This window comes from Aquila chrysaetos, chromosome 8 (genome assembly GCF_900496995.4).
Source record: "Aquila chrysaetos chrysaetos chromosome 8, bAquChr1.4, whole genome shotgun sequence".
NCBI classification, from domain to species: Eukaryota; Metazoa; Chordata; class Aves; order Accipitriformes; family Accipitridae; genus Aquila; species Aquila chrysaetos.
The window spans coordinates 44425012-44448064 of NC_044011.1; the positions used below are offsets into that span (position 1 = coordinate 44425012).

At 50.1% G+C, this 23053-nt stretch overlaps 1 protein-coding gene across 5 annotated transcripts in view; it reads right to left on the reverse strand.

Annotated features, from left to right (window-relative positions):
* LOC115344448 (protein CEPU-1) overlaps positions 1 to 23053 on the reverse strand; it is a 352367-nt gene that overhangs the window by 163323 nt on the left and 165991 nt on the right. The window contains exon 1 of one of the 5 annotated variants that reach the window (XM_041125267.1): positions 8434 to 8518. The exons of the other annotated variants lie outside the window; for them this stretch is intronic. The gene's annotated coding sequence lies outside the window, so the exon portion shown is untranslated. Of the gene's footprint in view, positions 1 to 8433; positions 8519 to 23053 lie in introns of those variants that run through there. 5 annotated transcript variants of the gene reach the window in all.

Genomic DNA, 23053 nt, shown 5'->3' on the forward strand with positions numbered 1-23053 from the left:
GCCTAAGTAAAATTCCACAACAGGGCATTAAAAAGATGTAATAAAATATACACGAGTTATTAAATATTGTCATCAAGATGAACCATAAATCAGAGATTTTATGGTTTCTGATTATAAATTCCATTTATTCTGTAAGCGTTTAAAGAAAGAAAAATGGAGACTCAGTAAAGATTTAAGCCCAGTCATGATGCTGCTGATATTTCACTGTTGCTTGTGGATGTCATGTCTGTGGGAGCCCAGTGTTGGGTGCACAGATGCCTGGAAGGAGCCTCTCGCCAGGCAGCCTGCCATACCATGAAACTCCTTACGGACACCACTACGGACGCTCCTGCCCGTGCAAACACGACGACGGGGTCCCCACGCTGCCTTCCCCACACGCACGACACGTTTGCACCTTCCCAGGCACCGCTTCTCCTCCCCGCCTCTCTCCGCACCCTGTTTATGGGTTGCAAGATGCAGCTGACTTTTGCTGAGAGAGAAATCAACATCGTTTTGGGGAAGGGAAGGATGAAAACAGTGAACGTACGTGGGAAATACTACCTTCCCCCCCCCCCCCCCCCCCCCCCCTTCAAATGCCAAGAGAAATATCAAAGAAATTGCTTTCTTGGAAAGGCTCAAGGGTTCAAATAAATCATCAAGTGTCAGTCGCCAGCGCTTTCCCTCACCGCCCCGGCAGGACGGTGATGTTTCTCTCGTAGCCGGTATTTCCCCTCCCCGCTCAGCCCCCGGGGCAGGGGGAGATGCAGAGGGACCGAGCAGCACCTCATGCCACCACGGAGAAACATCGGGAGAAGCAAACCCTGAAAAGTTTTCCGTGGCAAAACAAGCAAATGGAAAGCCCGTGCACATAACCCTTCCGAGGACCACCTCGGCTCAAGGCAGCCTGAAGCTACCGAGAAACCACTCTGCCCTGACACTTTACAGGCAGCAGTACCCAGGAGCCTCGACAGCCCTGCCGCGTGCTAGAGGCGCTCACTCCAGAATGAGTATTCCCTATATTTAATGCCCGTTCCCATTTTTCAGGGTCACGAAATGGCGTTAGACGTTCCTTCCCCAAGCCCAGAATTGGTTGACTCGGTCCCCGACCCGCATTCTTCGGATAAGAGCCTTGCAGAAACACACGCGTGATGTACAGCTTTACATGGGCTGTTTCCCTTCACCTTAATCCTTTCACCATCCGATTGCAGTTCATTTGCAGAGGGACCAAAGCCCACGGACGCAGAACCATAACCCCGGCAGTTAAATCCCATCCCTCAGATGGGCTGGGTGGAAGGTAGACCACAGGGCAGATCCTGTTTAATTAGGGCTCGTAAAAACGGCTCAGTGCTGCACCAGAGAGTGGGGCTGATTTGCAGCTGCCTTTAAAACCAAGCAGGGTTACTGCTTCAGCAGTTTTCCCAGCCAGTTTTATGGATGCAACAATAAAGCAAAAAAAGTTTGCGTGCCGAGAGTTTTAGTGCTGAAGCATCTGATAACGTCACGCCAGCTTATCGTGGGATCGAGGGAAGGAGAGCGCTGGGATGGGGAGCAGAGACGCGGACAAGCTGCAGGAGGGAGGCAAACCCAGCCTTGCTAAGCCACAGAAGCTTCTCAATGGGGAGATAAGACGCACTTAAAATGAGCTTTGCCGTATTTCCAAATAGCCTGTGCAGAGGTTTATATCCTTCCAGATGAAGCAATGATGGGCTGCCAGGCCCGGGAGCTGCTGGCCTGTATTTATCTGCCCATCGGGGAGCAGCTATTCACCGCGGCCCCGGCACTGAAGCGGCTGGGGTTTACGAGGTGCACCACGGAGCGGACCCCACCGAGCCAGGCACTGCACCATGCCTCAATCAAGGGAAAACACTGGGATATATCATCAACACCTATTAAATAAGGATTTTTTTTTTCTTTTTTTTTTTTTTTTTTTTTTTTTTTAATTACTGGGTAGAAATGCTGCCTCCCCCTCCCAAACTCCTCCTGAGCATCGCAGGCTGCACCTGAACCGCTGTGCTTTACAGCCCAGTGCACGTTGCTGGGCAAGCTCTGCACCTTGCAGAGCAGCTGTTTGCAGAGGGCACCCACCAGACCATGGGGCTGGGGAATGGGAGCAGGGATGAGTTTATTCCTGATGCTGAGCCTCCAGCGTGGAGCCTGGCCTCTGCATGAGGGGAGCCGGTTGCTCGTGAGAGCCCCCTGATGCTACCGCAGCCCCGGGCACGAGCAAGACAACGCAGGTGGGCATTTGGAAAGGTGTGCTGGCAGATCGGGGAAACAAGGGGAGAGAAAGTTAGGAAAAAAGTAGCACATGAGGTTTCCGGGATAGCAAAATAATCAGAGGATGAAAACTTCCTCGGCGCCTATACTCAGCCAGAGGAAATCAGTGCTTCCCTCTGCTTCACCAGCCACGGCTTTAGGTAAAAATCTGATGAAGCAAGCTTTATGCATGAAAAAGGCCAATTTAAAAAAAAAAAAACCCAGGGCAAGTGTAAGGAAAAAGAAGAACAGAGTGAGACTGATGGGGTCAGGGCGCTGTTAAGGATGTCAATACCCATCACTCACCAATAACCTTTCTGTAACTCCTGACCTGCCGGTGGCTGTCGCAAAACCAGAGCAAAATTAAAACAGAAATGAAGCAGCATTAGGTCCCGGCGAGAAGAGGCAGCGGCTGACAGGCAAGGTAAGGGCCTGACGTGGAGACGAGACGGGGGGGGGGGCACGGCGCTGAGCCTGCCAACCTGCGCCGAAGCGTCTCCCTGCGCTCACGGGAAAAGTGCAAGGGATGCAGGATGCGGCGGGCGGGAAGGGGGAGCGGGTCATGCCCGGCGCAGCGGGGCATGGAGGAGGAGGCGGCTGGTGGTTCAGCTGACAGCAGCGGGCTGGCAGAGGTGAGCATCCTCCCCGGGGGAGAGAGGAAGGACGAGGCTGATGTAGCCCCAAAAAGCTGAGGCTGGCGGAGGGACAGCGGCTCGCGACAGCCGGCGGGCTTACAATGCGATCGCGCTGCGCTTTCGGGGGGGCTTCTGCTGTTTCCTCAGGTTCCGGGTGGGTTTGGGGGTCTTTGTGCGGTCCTGTATGCCATCCCTTCACAGAAGTAGCAAAAAAAGCAGCAAACCTCCATCTGCAAGGGCTGGAGCTGCTGCAGCACTACCCTCCCCTCTCTTCCTGCCCCCTGCTCTCTGTGCAAATTTAAAGCATGTTCCAGATATGGGCTGACCTTTACAGTACACATGAAAAGGCAAAAGGAGAGTTGGAAACGCACGGAAGGGAAAATATGCCTTGCAATGGAAAACAGACCGTGAACATTCCAGCTAGCAGAACCGGAGAGACGGGGGGAGGAAAGGTCTCCAGCTTGGGATCAGTCCCAGCCAAACCCAAATCTTCACCTCAATGCTCTCCTGACCCCAAAGGGCAAGTCCCAAAAGCACACAGGACCAGCTTTTCTGCCAAGCAGACCTGCCGTCACCCTCGCCGCGCTCCCCCAGAGCTTTGAAACGAGTCTAGCAAGGGGCAAAGCATCTACCCCCATCGGAGGGGTTGCCCTTGCTGGGAAGCGTCACCTAAGGCTCATTCCCAATGATCTCTCAGCTATTTACTCAGTCACAGGTAGAGATACCGAGGGAGGTGAATTCTCCAGGTTGGCTTATGGAGCAGACTGTGGCCGGTAGACCATGGCCAAGTCTCTCCAGCACTGGTTCGCCCATCTCAGGCACCAGACAGAGCATCCTTCCCCCTCCCCGTGGCATGGATACCTGCCTTTCTGTTTTACCAGTCATTCCCCCAGCCTGCTGTTGCGAGAAAAGGAGGACAAGCGCATCCCCCCCCGTGCCGGCGGTTCTTCGCCACACCAAGCACAGCCCTCGCCAAGAAGAAGCACGCAGAGGGAAAGCAATCAGGCGAACCGCGGGAGATGCTCTCGCACGCACAAACAGCAGCGAACCTGCTGGGAAGCCGTGGACACATGCGTATGGCAAGAACACACGAGCTCCTGGGGTCCACCTTCCCCGTCACGGCTCTTTTGGCTTTAACTTGGGCCAAGGAGAGGGCTCCTGCGCTCGTTGGGCATGACCGACCCTCCCTCCATCTCCCAGCTCGGCAGCGGCGTGCAGGATCAGCTCAGGTTCCTCTCTGCAAGACGTCCAGAAGCTGAGACAGAGCTGATCCATCTTCCCTGCTGAAAGAGTGTAAACAACTCAGCTGCAGGCTTGGAGTGCAAGAGAGGACACGCAGTTGGAAATTTTAAGGGCCAATTTACTAGGTAATTTACTAAACACGCTAATAATTGACATTGCAAGCACCATACCGCTGTCCCCAGCTCCCACCTAATACCCGTAGCAAGAGGGAGAGAACAGCTTTCCCTGTCCTAGCTGCTCCGCAAAGCCTCCTCTGCCAGACACGATCCTGTTTGCCATCTGGGCAGCCTCGCTCCGCTCAGTCCCAACCAACACAACAGCAACCCTGGCAAAAAAACATGCTCCTGATTAGTATGCATATTTCCGAGCACTGATTTCACCTGAGGATCTTTGCAAGGGAAGGGTGTGTTGTAATTACCACCTCTTCCCTAGCTGTAATTAAAGACAAACTGAAGGGAGTTATGCCCAGTCTCTTAGTTTCCCTGAAGCTTTTCGCCATGCCAGAAAAATCTCTCTGCAGGAAAACTCCCAGCAGCTTCTTGGAAAAAGGCAACAGCTCAGACTGGAATTGCAACCTGGTTCACATTACGGTAGTTAGACTAGGCTTCCCATCCAGCCAAGAGGAGAGAGATGGTGTCCAGGTATCCACCATCCTTTAGCCACCTGCTTCAGGACGGGATGGACTTGTCCTCTCCGGGAGGACCACAGATGACCAGGTTAGACCCGACACCTAGAATTTAAGCGACTGAGCCTGGGTGTGGTGAACCTCAGCCTTCGTATTTATCAGGAATGGCATCTTTGCACCAGTGGAAGTTACACGTTCAGTCCTGAAGATGGTTTCAGCCAACCACCCCAGGCCATTTAACCCCTGTGCAAATGGGAGGGAAGCGGGATGTTTGGTCAGAAATGCCGTTTTGTTGAAATGTAAACTTCCCATGGGAACGTGGCGATTTTGACAAAGGCGCGCTTGCGCTTTTATTGGCCGTGATTCACTTCATTTCATTTCCAGGCACCTTTGCTGGTTCTTGGTGGTTTATTTTCTCATCTAGCAAACTTTCAGAGAGGCGCGCTGCGAACGGGGCCAGCCAACGTACTCTCCTTCTCCCCACCGCGGAACTCCATTTCCAGGGCAGGAAACCAAATTCAAATTCAAAACCCAATTCAAAATTCAAAACCCAATTCAAAAGTAACACAAACCTAGGCAACATTGACAGTGATTCAAAATCAGCACAGTCCTGGGCACTATGGATAGCAGTTTCTCATGCCACCACAGCTGGGTGCTCAAAGGACTAGCGAGCACGTTTGCGTTTATTTCTGTCCTGCACCTGGCTAGATCTACACATTAGAAAAGAGGATGAAAATCTGATAAACAGTAAGTGACTGTGAGTGCTCAAAGGTACAGGGGTTTAAAGAGCCCTCTCAACCACGCTCTCAAGAAAAACCCCAAACAAAAACCTCTCGGGCTCCCTAAAGGCACTTCACACGGAGCATCTTCAGCCTGAACATCCCTCAAAACTTGTCGCTTACAGCAACCTGGGTCACAATTTGCAATTAATCATTCACTTGATTAATTTTGCCTCCTTTTCTGCCAGCATGCAGCCTGCGAGTCCCTACAGGCGCGGCACGCTGCCGGTGTAATTATTCCGCGGGCGGGCTGCAAGCATGCGGGGTCGGTGCCGCGCAGTCGCAACCGGCCCGGCAAGTCGCAGAGCGAGTAATCAACGTCGGTGCTGCCTTGGCAGGAGCGCGAAGCCGAGCCACCCATGGCACCCTGCAACCAGGGCCGGGCACGGATGCGAGGTCAAAGCTTTCGCCCAAATGCTTGGCCGAGAGTCCGACTTACCAAATCCTTCTGCTGGGTGTAAATGACCTTGCTGAGACATTGCATCGCCCATCTCTCCTCCTCCTCACCTTTGCTATCAGGAGATGCTCAGCTCTACGCTACTCTCTCCAATGGACCAGCAAAACATTCCTTTAAAGTTGGTGGGGTTTTTTGGTGGTGGTTTTCTTTCTTTTTCTTCCATTAGGAGACATGTTCATTAGGAAAAGATCAGAAACCTCTGGGGCAGCCTGTGCTTCTAATTCTTTTTCCAAGTGTATAATGAGCCAGGAGTAAATTTTTTAGGGTGAATTTAATTGACCTTTGCAGTGGCATTAGGCAGATTGGCTTAAAGTCTATTAGAGCGTAATGTAACCTGGTGAGATTTTAGGGAAGGTTATTGGAAAAACCTATCGAGTTGGATCGCTTTTCTCCTCTCCTCCCCCCTCCTCCCCTTAGCCGTCTTCATGGAGAAAAAGAAGGATGACTCGAGAATAGAGAGGGATGAACAGAAGGGGAGAGGGATGAACAGACGGGGAGAGAATTAAAAGGGAGAAGTGAGGAAAAGAGTAGGAGGGAGCGAGAGGAGAGCAGTTCAAACTGGCCCTCAGCTGCAGAGCAGTGCAGCGGGCTTGGCTGCTCGGGGACGGGCATCAACATCCACCGACCGAGCAGCTGGCCCATTTGCTCGGTGACACGGTGCCAGCTTACACCAGCTGAGGATCAGGCCCTCCGGCGATGGAAGTCATCCCAGCTTTGCGGGGACAGCTCGCGAGCCGCTGGTTCCTGCTGTCTCGCAGGGAAATACAGATCTGCAACGGCTGACAGATGTCAGGCTCCATGCTGCCTTGCTCTGGATGCCACGGCCGGGGACAGGAGCCTGCTATCTGCACCTGCTTAAAAAGACACTCTTTTGGGTCAGATTAAGCTGTCCCTGTGGAGGCTGGGGGAGGCTGGTAAGCGACACATCCCAGCTTGGATCCAGGAGGATACGTCAGACCTCCAGTATCGCTAAGAGGGGCTCTCCAGGGGCTGCTGAGAAGCAGCAAAAGGTGAAAACCACTGAATTTCACTCCAATGCAGAGGAACAGCACGACAAGCAGGCACCACCCTACAAAGCCATGTCCCGCGCACCCCTGCGACTCTGGTCTTGCGCTCCCAGAGCACGCTCGGGACCCAAACACACCGTGGTGCTACCCCCGTACGGCACACGGAGGCTCCGAGCACCCCCCACATATATACCCGGGAGTCGTTCAGAAAATGCCCGGCCCTTGCACCAGCCGGGCTCCGGGTGCGATTCCCGCCTGCTTCTAGCAGCTCCGGAGACGAGGGTCACCTTCCAGGATCAGCAATCCCCAGCCCAAGCCCCGTTTGCAGCACCAGCAGCTGGGCTCCGGGGCACCGGGGAGGGGGAACGGCCCACGTGCGCTGTGCGCCCACACACCTCTGCAAGCCCTCTTGGATTTTGCGTTAATAAAAATGCAGCAATCAAAGGCCCCAGGCAAAGCTGGATGCCAGGAAGCCGGCACGGCACGGGCGATCCCACCCTTCCCCGTTTCACAACGCCGGCACGCCAACCCCAGGAGCTTTAGCTGTGTTTACAGATGAGTTGAAACCCCAGCTCGATGGGACCCAGGGGCCTGACGCCCTGGCAAGGGCTCTGGCTCCCAGCACCATCCTGCTTTGTAGCCACCTCTGGAAGCCAACACGGGCGGTGGGTGCTCGGCCCCGCTGGAGGCAGCCTGTTTATCAGAGCCCCGGTCGCGGCTCGGCACAGGGGTGCCCCTGGGAGACCATCCAGAAAACACCCAGCTCTAACCTGCCAGCGCTAAAAAAGTATTTTTCCTTCCGTGTTTTTGCACCAGCCCAGAAACGAGGGCCGGCAAATCAGCCCGGGAAAATCTGCTTGGCAGTATTTTGAAACATCACTTGTCTTCTGTTGTGTTTGTTGTTTGGGGTTTTTTTCCACCCGGCCCTGCTAATCTCAGGCACACCCCGTCCACGCAGGGCCGGGGTATGAAACGCCAGGCTCACTCCAGCCCACACCATTCCCACCCAGCATGCAGCAATCCTCCCCGAACTCGTCTCCCCACCGCTGATAAGGAGACAGGGTGCAAACCCCAGAGATGGGCGAGCAACGTGCCGCCGAAAGCCCAGGGCTGAACCCAGCTACCCCTGGGCTCGGGCTGGTGCCCTGATGTCGAAACCATCCTCCCTCCCCAGCCCTACAGCCCCCGCCACGCAAAGAGCTCCGCCGGGGTGCTCTGCTCTACGCCACGGCAGAGAGGCAGCTCTCGCTCGCTTTCCCCCTACTGCGACATAAATGAGATTTCAAGCATCCCGATTTCCAGTTACAAATCCTCTGCCGTGCACTGACCGGTGCTAAACGTGCCTGTTGTGCCGGCAGGTCTTTGCTTACGCAAACGCTGATGCACAAGCTGGGGCGTAGGATGCCGCTCGCTGCCCTCCCTGCACCAAACCGGCCGCAAAAGGGTTACCGACCTGCTCTCCTTTCCAAACTTTGCTGGTTTCTGTTTGTCCCCTGAGAGGCTGCGGCAAGGGAGAGGAGGGTTTCAAAAGAGAGCCGGAAAATGGGAGAGAAAAGGGGAACGTTTCAGCTGGATGCAGTGAAATGGAAGGCTTTGTGTTTTAGAAAATTAAGGGTGTAAGGGGTCTCTTTGTGCTAAATGCTCTGGATGGGATAAAAGTACATAGAGCTCAGCTGGGCAGGGGAGTTAGGGCGACATTGAGAACAATTTTTAGCCCTGTTAGATATTAATTTCCCATACATCATCTGCCTGTCCTCTGCTTGTTTGAAGTGCTCAAGGTTTCAGGCTTCAAAGCGCACCACGACTGCCATTTGCACAAAGCTCATGGATCCGTGGGGAGCTGCATCAGCAGGTTACAGCCCCGTGTCTCAGCAGGACCCCCGTCCCCCCCCCCCCCCCCCCCCGCCTCCCCGTCCCCCTCCATCCCCAGCCGGGACCAGCCCCGGGGATGCGGGACCTCGTGCCACCGTGCGGCGAGTTCCTCGGGTCTCTGCTGCAAGAGGGAGGCGGGCTGGGGGGGAGTGGGGGGGGCGGCAAGCCGGAGCAGATGAGAGTGCTGACCCACTTTGCGGCCCAAAGCGCTCATTAAAACCCAACCGCATGTACGCGGATGCCTGGAAAAGCCGGTGGGGTCGTAAACCCCGTCCCTCGCATCCCTGTCACTGATGAAGCACCTACCAAAATCAATGGCGCTTTGTTAGGTTGCGTCAGCTAACGAGGATAAGGCCATTTATTGTTTCGGCAGTGGAAAGGCTGACGCACCACAAAGGAGGCCCTTTGCCTGACTCGGAGCGGGCAGCCGGCAAATATCTGGGGGCTTTCCAGGGTGATTTGGCTTTGACAAGAGGCTTCTGTCCTCTAGCAAGATGCCCGGGCTCCCGGCGGTGCCGGGGTCCCCCCTCACCTGTCCCCACCGGGAAAAGCAGTGGTGCATCTTCGAATCCCCACCTGAGGCTTTGCAGCAATTAATAACAACACCACTGAGTTTTTCTGCAATGCCCGGCCCCAGCCCAGAGCGAGGCAGGCAGAGGTATTCCCAATTTGCTCGCGGGCAAACGGAGGCACGACTGACTGAAGGGCAGGAGGCAGAGCCGAACCTGAACCAGAGCCAGGCCAGGCAAAGCTCTACCACCTGCCTACTGCAAAGCGAAACACGCTGAGGTTACTTGATTGAAATAGCAAGTACGTAAATATCCAACAAAATAAACAGCAGTCATAATTAATAATAAAGAAAAAAATTGAAAAATAGCCTTTCCTTTTTGCTCCTGCACTTTGCGGCCACAGTGCTCAGGGCACATCACACGCCAGAGTAACAACTAATTATAAGTACCAATTACGATGATAATGAAATAATCTACCTTCGAAAGCTGACTCCCATTAATTTTCCCCTGCTGTAAATAAGGTTGAGCGCTCGCACCAGACACAGCGAGCGACGTGGTTTCACCCTGCCCTGCGTTCCCAACCCGCACGGCAGCGGGGGACAGGGGCATCCTTGCTCCCCCGGGACCCTCCCGCAGCAGCGAGTTCCCCAGGTCGGCAGAAAAACCACGCGCTGTTTGGGGTGAAACAGAAGCGAAGCGGCACTGCGAAGGCTTGATTTGTCTCCTCCTTCAAATGACTGAAAGCAAAGCGGAGCTTTTCTTTCGCAACACCGTCAGAGGCAGAAAAAAAAGGGGGTGAAGGAGGACACTTCGGATGGAGACGCCGAGGAGCAGCGTTTTTCCCCTCCTAGACCGTGACTCAGGAAAGCACGTGGGCACGGACTGATTTGTAAGCCAGTAGTTAAGCAATAGCCTGACTGATGAAATACTCAAGGTTTGCACTTCATCGCTCTCCTGAGTCAGAGCCTGCATCTTGTTCCTGCTACCGACTCATCTCACATAAGGCTGCGGATGTCACTTGGCTGACCCGCGCCTCCGTTAATCCACGGGGAGACCGGCGATAACGATGCTAACGCATAGCTCTTCTTTGGTGCCACCGAGACGCGATAAATACACTCTGCTTTCTGGCTTCGGATCTCGCTTTCGATTGCAGAGGAGCCCGGTCGATGCATTGCATCAGCTAGGATGGCGACCAAGCCCCGAAACGCTCTCCTCCAACCTTGCAGACAGCCACCAAAGCGCAGTATTTGGCCAGAAATGCAAAATTTAAGGGCTGCAAAGAGGGAAAAGCAAAAAGTCTGTGTGCCAGAGAGGAGTCAAAAAGACCCTCGTGTCCCTCGGACAGGATTTTCCCAGCCCAAATGCTTTTGAGCAACAAGATGTGCTGAAAAGCACAGGGCTGGGGCTGGCAACAAGGGGTGAGCAAGGCCTGTAGGATTTTTTTGTTGTTGTTGTTGTGTTCAACTGACAGCGTGTTTGCTAGAAAAAAACGTCATTTTCAGGAACCGAAACTATCTGTGGATTCAAGTCAGGTTTAGCGAACAGTTTTTGCAGAAAATAAATAGAACGGGGAGAGGAGGGAGCTGAAAAGAAGTCAAAACATCTCGTGGTGATGTTTCTTGCGTGTTACATCTCAATCTCTCACTTGAAATGTCATTGTCATTCCAAAAAATTGACATTTATATAAAGGTTAAAAAAAGGCTACGTAAGTGAAGCATATGGGTTTATTTTCAGGTTTGCATAAACTGTTTCATTAGGATTTGACAGAAACACTGGTTTTACGCTATTGAAAAAAAAAACAAAACCCAAAACAACTCCCTACTTTTCTTCGAGGTCACCCCAAGCCAATGTTATTTCTTTGCTCTGGCCACCAACCAAGCTGTGAAAAATAATTAAAAAAGCCATTATTCACCCAGCACTAGCACAGAGCACTGCTGAGGTTAGGTGAGTGTGTGGAGCGATTCCCACCGGAGGGAATCTTTTGGAGCAGTGTAGGTGTGCAGACCCCCCTGAAAAGTCATCACAGGTTTCAGCAGCTATCACAGAGCACAACCAGCGCGAGTCTTTATTGCGCTAATGGAGGACGCCAACCCCACGAACGCGGAAAAAACAGGGTTGAAACATGACGCAACCGGCACGTCCAGGGAATATAAATTGTCCCATCCATCCTGACTTTGACCCCGGATCCCAGGAAGCCCATGGATGAGTAACCACCAGCTCCCACCGATTTAATCCTGCGATTTAATCCTATGATAATTATAACGCCATGCTTCCAGGCTCGTGGGTTTTTTTATTCCCAGACCCTGGAAGTCTGAACAAACAACCCACCCCCACACGAGGCAGAAAAGGCCCTTTCATCCAACCTGTGAAAGAACTGGTCTAAGTCCTGATTTTCTGAATCTTCCCCCAAACTGATGTAATGCAAATAAAAATTACAGGGCCGGGGGGAATGACTGACTGGAAAATAGAGGGAAAATTTCTCTGTGAAATGGCCAGTCAATGGGTCTTTTGTGATATATCTATTTGCAATTTCCAACGGGAGGACCACTGGAGGGGACATATTCAGACCAGCTTCAGGAAGATGTTTGCTCTCCCCTGTGTTTCTCAGGGCTGAGAATGCGGTTCCCCCCACGGGCAGCCCGGGGTGGTGGGCAGCATCAGCACGCAGGAGCGGCCGGGGAAAGACCGAGATGCCCAACTCCTTCCAACTTCATGCCTGGTTGGATCAAAAAGTCCCCTGAAAGCAGCACCAGCACACTGAGGATCTCATCCTGCCCTCTCATCACCCTCCTACCCCAGCACTTGAGAGGAAGAGACTTTATTTTTTACAACCTGCTTCAAACGGGCTCTGCTTATAAATTAACGGCTTTACCAGCTTCGGCTCTTCCCAACAGTGGCAAACGTTCAAATCAGAGCAAAAGGCAGGTGGTTTTAGCAGCCAGAGTGCTGGCAACATTTCTGATCTGCATGTCAACTCCGTAGCAGCTCCTTTTCTTTCCCTTTTAATTCTTTAGTTGCTTTTAAAAAAAAAAAAAATTTTTTTTTTAAACAAAGCTTCAAGATCCTTAGAATAAGGATGCATGTTTTTCTTTTCTGTGCTTGGATGATTCTCAGCCCCCTGACAGAAAATCCAGAGGTGCTAACAAAATACAAATGGATAATTAATCACCATAATTGTGGACTGGGTGGGTTTTATTCACTTCAATCTCCTCTGTGGTGTTTCTTCAAAAGAAAAGAAGGGGGAAAAAAACAAATCTAGTAGAGAAGGGAAGAAAAGAAAGCCCGTAAGCCTAAATGGGCTGCACAGATTTATGGAGAATTAGTTTAGTCCTAGGGACCTTGTGACATGAGAGTCCAACCAAACTCCATTCTTGGCTTTATGATGTTTTCAAGCCCCCTCAATGCAATTATTTCCTTGTCTCCCTACAGCCCATCCATTATTCTCTGTAATAATATGTTTTCCGAAACTCCTTTCCATAAACAACTATAGCAGGCAGCGAGAAACCTCATTGTTATTGATATCATGTCACATCACCAGTAAAACGGCTTATGGAAAATGGACTGTGAATGGAGATGGTTTCAATTTCAAACATCCCGACCTTTTACATCATTTCAAGATAAATCAAGCTAATGCGCAGTGACGTCACACGTGGAAATTCAACCCTGACAGTGCCGGCGACTGGGGGGTCATTTTAGGGGCGAGGTTGAGACAATCTTGCTGTGGATCCCAAATTGTTGGTAGGAAATGGGTCCCCGGAGGAGTTTCGCTTGCTCCTGCCACCAAATCTGTCCCTACACCATCACTCACCTGCCAGCAAGCAAAGGCTCTCTTTGCCCAAGCTGCAGCCGCCCAACTTTTCAAAGCAAAAGGCTACAAGCTTCTTTGCCCTTGAACACCACAGTTACGCAAGGAAATAGCACAGCTCCCAAATAGCCAGCAATGCAATAAAATGTAGTTCTTCACCACACATATTGAATACGGCGTTCAAAAACACACGTGCTACCCAGCTCTCGTTAAAACAGACGGCAACAATCCTCACCCCCCAAAGCATCATCCTGCGGGGTTCGAGCCCACAATTCTCATTAAAATAGGTAAAATCACATCAGTTGCGTGGCGTAACTGGTAGTTTCGATAGCAGTATCACGAACAAAGGGTATGAGGTGTGCTTAAGTACATAAAAGCAATGCTCGCAGCAATGCTTACTCAACGTAGGACTGTATGGTGGATTTCTAGAGGCTGGGCAGATAGAGCTGGGCTATAGCTCAAGCCACACCGACGCCGTCTTTGCACTCAAGCACGTGGATCATGCTCACTCAATTAAGATAGTCCAGTTACGGTGCTGGCAACATCAAATATGGAGTAATAAACTTTCCACGCTTTCTAGTTAGACCCAAGAGTATGCCTGACCCCCCACCTACCCCACAGATCATCGATGTCTCTAAAAATTTCAGGTATAGCTTGAATGGCCCTAAGCCTTGAAGATAAATCCTTACGATGAGGACTATCAGCCTATTCATAGATTCAAGAACAAATATTTCATATTAAAAGATCAAGAGAGAAAATTACATATTTGCCACTAGGGAGAATAAAAATAAAATCAACGTGCCCCAACACACCTGGAAGCAGCCCCATCGGACGAGCTAAGTGACCCCAGAGGCCCTGCATCCCTCCTCATCCTCCTGTTTATTTTGACATTTCTGCAATAAGAGCAGCCAGGCAGAGTACTTTCTCAGGGACCAGATTTTTATCTTCCTAATCATGGTCCGGGACCAATACATGGAAGCATTTACTGGTCCAGAAAGCATTTGTACTGTTCCAGTAACTAAGCACTTTTGAAATACTCTTTTCCACTTGATCGTAGGAGCTGATAGCTCATGAGCCGCTAGCTAGAGATTGATGCTTCACATGTTTGAAAGCTAAAACTCCAAGAAGAGTATGTAGCACCGGTTTCTAGCTCTAGTGGTTTTCATAACACCCGGCAGCAATATCATGTCAGAACAGCAGCTGCAAAATCTGGTCTTCAATTATTGCCAACTTCAAGTTCAAGGAGAGCTAAATCCAGGGGTTTGGTGCAACCTGTTGTAAAATGCAGCTCCTAACAGGGTTCCCTTTTTTTCCCCCCATACATATTTCAGGAGCAGCCAGGTGTCTGCAGTGAATTAGAGACCGCAGAGTTCAAAGGGGTGCATTGCTAGAGGCATCCCCTGCCACGTATGGCTGAAATGGATGGGATAAATGGTACGGACAAACAAAACCTTATTGCTTTCAACCTCGGTCAAAGGGGACCTCACCTTTTACAGCCTGCAAAGCGGCAAGTCAAGCAGCAGAAAATGGTAGGCTGAGACCTGCTTTCCTGCCTGTACTCTTTCAGCCCAGGGAAAATGTAAAGGAGATTTATGCCATTTGCAGGGATGGCAACCTAAATCATACTAGCTTGCATATACAACAGTGTTAGAGACTACGTGAGCAGGTACTACAGAGGAACGGGTGCGTGCTAACCCTGCTGCCCCCCATCACTTTAGCGCCTTATATTCTGGGCTTTCCCACCATTCCCAACGAGAGATTTGGGCAGTCAAAAGTCACCAGATTACACCCGTTTCCACAGCGCAGATTATTCAGACAGCAAAGAGATATCCAGACAGCAGGGCTGCGGAGCTTCCCCCCCGCAATGACACGTGCAAACGCGTCCTGAGCAATTTTGTGGATTTGATAGCACCACACATGGCTTGTGCAAAACCCCACAGCAAAAAGTTTCATTTAATGTCACATGAGCGACCTGTGCAGAGTATTAAAGCAGGGGATCAGGATATGCTAATGCTATCACTTTTGCAAACAAAACTAATGCTTTTCAAGCCCTGGAGCCACCAGACTCCTCCTCTCCTGCAGGGACTCACGTTAGGTGAGCACTGAGATCCCCCAAGGCACGTGGGAATTTCATACTCCAGTGATATAAAAGATGAGGTTTTAGCACATAGGGAAGCTACGTAAGGACACAAGAGAAAGACCGTGATGAGTTTCCATCAATCCACGATGTCAAAGGCCAGAAGAGACAATCAAATCTGACAGCCTGAAGACGCCATGCCACACAATTTCACCCTGTAAGCCCTGTAGCAAACAGAAGGATTATTCCCTTGCGCTCAGGCAAACACTATCAAACCTGGTAACTTCTTGCTGATGCAACGGATAGGTTTTAGCGGGACAATCAGTCTTGCTTAAAAGACTTCAAGTGATGATGAATTTACCATTTTCCCCACGTAATCAAGGGATAGCTTGGTTTGCATCTGGCTTCCATTTTATCCGAGTTCAAAAGATGTATTACACAAACCAGCCTGGATTTAGGTCATGTATCACTGACATCTCCATCGAAAGAGTAAGGCTTTGCCAGCATCTACAAGCAAAACTCCTCTTCGTCCAAACCAGCCCCTCAGTGCCCGGGACAGAAGCCATCCTAGGCTGGGCTTGGCGAAGGGGACGCATCCCCGTGCTGCCTTAACACCGGTCTCCAGCCTGGGAAGCTGCGGAGAACCTCCACGAGCTTCTTGACGCCACCATGCCGGTCAGAGACGGGGCAAAAGACCCAAAAACCTGCTGCAGTGGCCAGCTCGGACCTAAAGCATCTTCTGGGTCCCGTCCGGGGCGGGGAGAAAACACGGGCAAAATAAATAAATAAAAAACCAATCTCCATTTGGAGGCACTAAATCCCCACTCCTTTCCAGATGGCTGGGAGATTTCTCCCAGGTGGTAAATATATTATTAAGAACTCATTTCACCGTGAAATTGACTATTCAAAACACAGACAGAAGTTAATATATTAGGACAACCTGTCTGAAAAACTCACGTTAGAGAGAATTTATTTTTGTTTAATATAAAATGCAGCACTACACACATGGCCTTCCTCAAGCTGCACCCCAGCAGGAACATGCGTTCATACGTCGGGGTGGTCTGCTACAAGAAGACAAAGGTCGCTGGATAAAGTCACCGTAACCGCTGGGGCTGCCCAGCCGTCAAGGACATCGTCACTGGGAAGCGGTACCCGTGTCTTGGCTGGGATGCTTCTCTTAGCTCTCATTGACCATCTCCTCAGTGCTTTCATTCTGGCACTCCTCAGGAGCGCAGCACTTAAAGAGAGGAAACCAAAGCATGGTAATAACAAAGATCAACTTTTCACAGCTGCTCAGAGACTTCCTTCCACTGACTAAAGAAAAAAAATCCAAGCAATGTGACAAGGACACGAAGAATGTCTTTCACAGGGGCATCACTTAGGTCAGAAGAGCCCTCTGGGGATCACCCGATCTAGTCCCCCACTCAAAGCACGGGCAGGTTTCAACCCGAAGTTGAGCCTAAACTTCCTCCAAATTTAGATTAAGCCTACACCTTGAAGCTATTTTCATTTATGCACCAAATCCGAATTCTTAAGAAGGCTGGAACCTACCGCTACTAACTGCACAATTAATGCATTATTTCTTATTAACCACTGTCTAATAAGAAGATGCTTAAACTAATGTGTTTGCTAAAGCATTTTCTAGTTGAGTCAATTGTTTTGATTTGGGTAATTATTTTAAAGTATCCCAGATATTTGGGGGGGGAGCAGCATAATTTTGCAAATCGGTAACAAATGAACCTCAAAGGAACAACAAATACTTTGTATTGTTTAATTTTCTTCACAGCCTTTCTGTCAAGCAGCTTCAGCTTTCCTTTGGTGTAAGAGCTGCCCGGGGGAAGGTGAAAGAGGGTGACCTTTTTCTTCCCACTTAATAGCCAAGGATGAGAGTCTGACTCCTGGACGCATGCAGACTTGAGAGCGTGTCTTCATCATAAGCTGCACAACGTCTCCAAAGTCCTAGCCCTTCTGGAAAAGCACGGATGGAAGAAACCTCTGCAAGTCATGGGTCTATTAGACTATTCTCCTTTCATTTTAATTCAGCTGCTAATTAACTCACTTTAAGCTAACTGCCTCTATCTAGAATAAAGTGAACTCTTTGCAGACCTTTGGTCCAGGACACACATGGCTTGACAGCTACCTCAGCTGAACTTTGTGGCAGCTGTAGCAGCTGAACTAGGAGGAAAGCTCTTCAAAGAAATGCCCCAGTATCCCTGCACTAAGCATGTCCTCTTCTGCAGCGTTGGTTGGGAGCCTGGGTGTGCGTTAGCCTGGACAGACATAATACAGGTTGTACAAGTTGTGCTTTGAGAAGGGAAACTGGTGGAAGATACCCAAGCAGCAAGAGAACATAGAGGTCCAACAGATAACACGTGAAGGGAAAGAGTTATGCCTCCCTGGAAGAAGCTGGACATTTCAAAGGCCTTAGAAACCTTTCCTAGACCTTAGAAAATTTCCATACAGAGAAATACAAACAAACCCCTGCCACCCCCCTCCCCGAACCAGCCCAATTTATCGGGAGCAATCTCTAAAATCCAGTATAGCCTTCCTGCTCAGACCTAGAGCAGAAAACCCACTTGAACCCTATAAAAGCCAGTTATCTGCAGTATTAAAAAATCACGGCCTCTCTTGGCGACTGAATATCTTGGCTATCGGGCTACAGACTTGGCCTCTGGCTCTTTCTCTCAGTCTCTTCTCTGAGCCATTCTGCTGCGGATAAATAATTAAATACCCATTGGAACAGGGACCTGAACACACGTCTCCTCCATCCCTGCTGAGTGCCCTGGATGATGGGCTATAAAATCTCTGCTGGCCCAACAAATATTTATTCATGCAAAACGGAGCCACTTTGACGAAAGGGAGACGGAGTCATGCTCTATCCTTTTGCTCTTCAAAGAATTCACCCAGGAGCAAACATTGACAACACGGACATGTGGTTTTGTTGGCCGAACTCAAAACATTTTTTATCTCTTGGCTGAACTCGTCATCCTTCCAAACTCAACCATACAAGTAAAAATAACCATAATCATCGCAAGAGCAATTTTCATTAATAAAATAAAAAATGCTTTGGATGAGGAAAAACTCCTCCCTATCTAAGGTGCTCTAACTCAGCTGTTTGGGCTGCTGAACGTGAACAGCCATGGTGGCCTCCTCCAACGATAGTCAGGGCCACCCAACTAAATGCAAACTCCACCAGCAATAAGCACAGTCCCTGAGGATGCTACAAGACACCTGGTCCTTTAGGAAGCCCTCTTATTAAAGGCGTCCTTCCTTGATTTGCTAGTCCATGCCAGCAAATCAATTCCCAGACTGAATTTCTCTCTCGGCCCTCTTAGTTTTGATTCTCTTCCATCTCCCTTCTCTGGTGGAATAAGCGATCATTAATCCCGTCAAAGGAAATGAGACTTTCGCTCACACATAGGAACACATCTGAAGTTCCTGCAAGAAGTAACACATTACCTTGATACCCTGACATCATGAAAAATGGTTCTGGGGAACGTGTCTTGCTTTTCTTCTTTTTATCAGTTACTCATTCAAGGCACCAAAACCAGCTGTTATGAGTGGCTGGCATTTGTTTACAAAGGGAGCAGGGGGGGGAAAAAATAAAATAAGGAAAGCTTCCTCTGTGCATACATTCTTTCTACAAATCTGAGTGCTAATAGTATTTGACATGTTGGTAATTTGGGTTTTTTACCACAATTCATTTAGTGTGGTTCTGCTTTATTATTGTACATTTTACACAGTGATGCACAGAAAATGTTGTTGCTTTTTTTCCTCCTTAAACAATTTTATTCCTTCTAGAAATCACTCATTCATGCTAGCCACATTCTAGGCTAGCGAGGGAGGGAAGAAAAAAGCAGAAATCAAACAGAAAATAGGCAGCGAGAGAAGAGGAAATAAATGAAAAGAAGGGAAAAGAGAAAAGACAATAGGAAGAGAAAACAAGCTGAGAAATTATGCAAATAGAAGAAAACAAAGCCAAGAGCCAGAAGGGCAGAGAGGGAGCCAGCTCCCTGTGTTTTGGGGGAGCACATCCTACTTCTGCCCAGGCACTGGAGCAAAGGAGAACCTAGCTAGTTAAGACCCATTTGTATTTATTTTCCATGGAGTTGAGCTGCTCTTTAGCTCAACAACTGAATTTCTTCTCCATGCTCAGAGTGCTTGTGTGACATTAGACAGGATGTTCTTCTGGAAATCTCCGCAGTCTGAAAAAGCTGGGTAGAAAATAACTGTTCCTGCTCTATAAAAATTTTGCCCTTTCCAGGGAGGGGAAGGAGGGGGGAAAGAAGCCCTAAAGATTCACAAACCAAAGTTCCCAAATTATTTAAATTCAAGTAAAAATTGGGCCAAAGTCAATGTGATCTTTACATTTCAACTTTTTTTGCTTATTAACGAAAAGAAAAATTCAGCTACGCTTCAATTCTCCCTTTTGAGCCAGAAAATCATTTTTTTTCCCTTACAAAAAAAAAAAAAAATTAAAACCTTGCAAAATGCTTTAATTTTCCCTGTATTTCTTAGTTCTGCTCAAGCACTCCTTTGAAACTGGCCTGTTCTCCTGGAAAGGCTGGTCTCCCTAAATCAGCATGTCCCAGCTTAGGAAGAACAAACCACCTTCCATCATCACCTCCTGACCAACCGTGGCAGAAGGGGAGTCCATGCCAGCGAAGGGCCCGTGCCAGTGCCACGAATCTCAGCCCACCCTCGGCTCCCCACGTACAAAACGGGGAAGCATTCGGTCCCTCAGCTCCCAGCATCTTGGGATAAACGGACGGACGGGAGACAGCCAGAGTCAACTTCAGTGGACGACCTGGACAATCCACCCAACCTCTTGCGGTGGGAAGGAGCAACGTTGCTCCCAAGCCATCGCTGATGTTATTACATCTCTCTCCGAGGGCTTCAAGCCGCCTGCAATCCCCTGTTAGTTAATAGGGAAAGCGAGAGATTCAACAATTGTTTTTGCTTGGGCTGCCTTGTAAAGGCTTCGTCGCTCAGCAATGAAACAAAAGGGGACTAATAACACCCCGCGCCGCAAAAGCAAGTGCCAAGGAAGAGACAGAAATCAATTATCTGGGTGAAATTCAAAGGGAGAGGAAGTGGCAAACACGTACATATCAGCAAACAGCACGCATAATCCCATTAGCACAGACGCTGTCTCCCTTGCGGGAGCGCCGAGCCAGGGAGAAAGATGATAATTAAAATAAACAAACAAAAAGTAGCCTCAACTTCACGGGTAAGGGATGGCGGGGCGGCTGGCTGCCACTGGGATGTGGTGGAGGGCACAAGAGGGAGCTGAGATGAAGCTCCGGGGATCGGGACCCTGGGGGGGGGGGGCATTTGCTAGGGGAGAGGGGGGGGGGCTTGCTGCACGCTTGGGAAAGCTACCCTTCCCTCTCGCCAGATGCTGCCGAAAGGCAGCAGCACCTGAAGGATGGTTAAATCATGACATTTTTAAGGCAACCTCCCGAAACGCAATGTCACAAGGCTGGAGCAAACCCCAACGAGGGATGAGCGTGCCCTCGGGATGCGCTGCTGCTCCCCATGGCAGGGACCGGCCCCCTGACATCTTCCCCCCCCCCGCCTCTGCAGGAACCGAGATGCTGGGCTGGTACCCTGGCAAACACACAGCCATCAACAGGTTGTGCCAGGTCTCCCCTAAATGTCTCTGCTCTCTTGGTTGATTCACAGAAAAATCTTCAAACTCCGTCTCTCGCTACTTTCTATTGGGATAAACCAAAGCAGCCTTACTGCCTTACACCAAAACACAATTTAAAACCTCTCAGTCTCTTTTTCTAACAAGGGCTGCTCCGGCAACTAATGTGGCACAAGCCAAGGGCACGGCGGAGAAACACAACCCTTCCCGGCGGGCATCAGGAGACCATTGCGGAATAGCTGAGCCAGCCGGGAAGATCTCTGCCTGCCGGGAGCCGGGGTGCCGGACCCCTGGCTCTGGGGGACATGGCTGGGTGCTCCGGGGGCACAAACCTCCGCCGGCGGCCGTCACTATAAACGCGGGGCAATTAGACCCAAAGCGGCTTTGACACCATCAGACCCTCTAAACCCAAGCAAATAGCAGCCGCAATGCCAGTGCATCCGTTAGGGCAACCCCGAGTGCGTCCAAGTATTTTGTCCTGCGTGAATCCCCAGAGGAAGGTACAGGAGAGAGCGAGGGGATGGCTACAGAGCTCTTGCAAGTGACCGCGCTTGAGAGACTCCCCGCCACAAACCCGGAGTCCACAAAAAATCTCCGTTTTTCAGGACCGATGCTATATGAGGCACTTCCAGCGCAATGCTCTTGCCCTGGAGACAGATTCAAGTTGCTACGCAGGGGAATTGCAAGAAAATAACAAACCAGTATCAACACTTCTCTATTCCCTTGTCATTTCTTAACACTTGGGGCTACACGGGGACAGAGATGACCCTTTCGGTTCTCCCACAGGCAACGACATTTCAAATACTGGTGATTCTCTATGTTATCTCAGGAACCCATCTGGGCAAGGACAGGTTTGGCATAATTGTTTGCACAGCCTCCATCACAGCTTTCCAGATAAAATTTATTACTCCAGCGTAACTCTCTATTACTTTTTTCCTGAGCATCTGCCGCTGGCAGCTTTTGGAGATAGGGCACTACACTGATCTGGTATTGCAATCCGTATTTCTGCACAGAAAAGGGCTCTCTCCTCTGGAGTCTGTGAGAGTTAATGGAAAATGGGATTCACACCATCTTCCAAGGATTTGGGATCAGAACCCAAATGAGCTCAGGAAGTCAAAAAAAGTCTAAATCCTTTTCCCCTCACCCCCACGACTGCTGTCCCTATTGGAGCACTCTTTGCCTCCAATTCTGGCTCAGATATATGGCTATTCTATAATTTATACACTGTCTCCAAAGACGACAGAGCAGCTCATAAATTTGCAAAAAAAAAAAAAAAAAAAAAAAAGTCCTTTGCAAGGATGGTTTTGATATTAGGCTTTTCATTTAAGGAAAGAGCAATTCAAGTTAATTCCTGGAAATACTGTCCTTTGCCTGCTCCACTTGGTCCATCTGTCCCGGGAGCATCAGCAGCCGGGGCCAGGGAGGGAGAGTGAATCTGCAGCCCCAGGCAGCGTGCTGGGACCCGCGACACATCCCCACAAAGAAGGCAAGATTAAAATACAGTCACTTAATCCCCTGCAAAGCCTCTTAAGCGTTTATATCAGGGTCAGCTCAGTTGGTGCTTAGTCAACCTGCCTCCGAAAAACATCCCAATCTAGGCCCTTCCACTGACTGTCAAGTAGGTTGAAATGAGGGACGGGATCAAAGGCGACAGGGACCGAGCGGATGAAGGTAAATGCCATGTAAGTAACCCTCATTAGGGAGCAAGGGCCTTTTATAACCTCTTCTTTCACACCCATCCCCTCCCCTGGCTGCTGCCGGATCCTTCCCCAAGCCGGCCTGAGCAGCTACAGAGGGAGATTTTCCCTTCCCTTGCTTCCCAGCCCTCAAAGTTTCTCCAGGAGCAGTGCGTTTGCACCCACAAGGGAAAGGCTCGCTTCTCCTAATGACCTTCAACAGGCTCCTTACAAGCAGCTCACCAAATCTTAGCGACATTGTCCTAAAGAAATAAGTCGAGGATCGTGTTACAGAGCGCAACCGGGAATTTTGAGGGCTTGCAGCAGGCATAATGAAAACAAAACATGTTTTGACAGTTTATTTAGGCTAGGCTCTCTGCTCTGCCACATTCGGTTTGTATCACCTCAGCAGCCAAAATTTTCCGTTTTATTTTCTTCCCCCCCTGCCCTTAAGTCAACCAAAATTAGAAGGGAGATCCTGAGC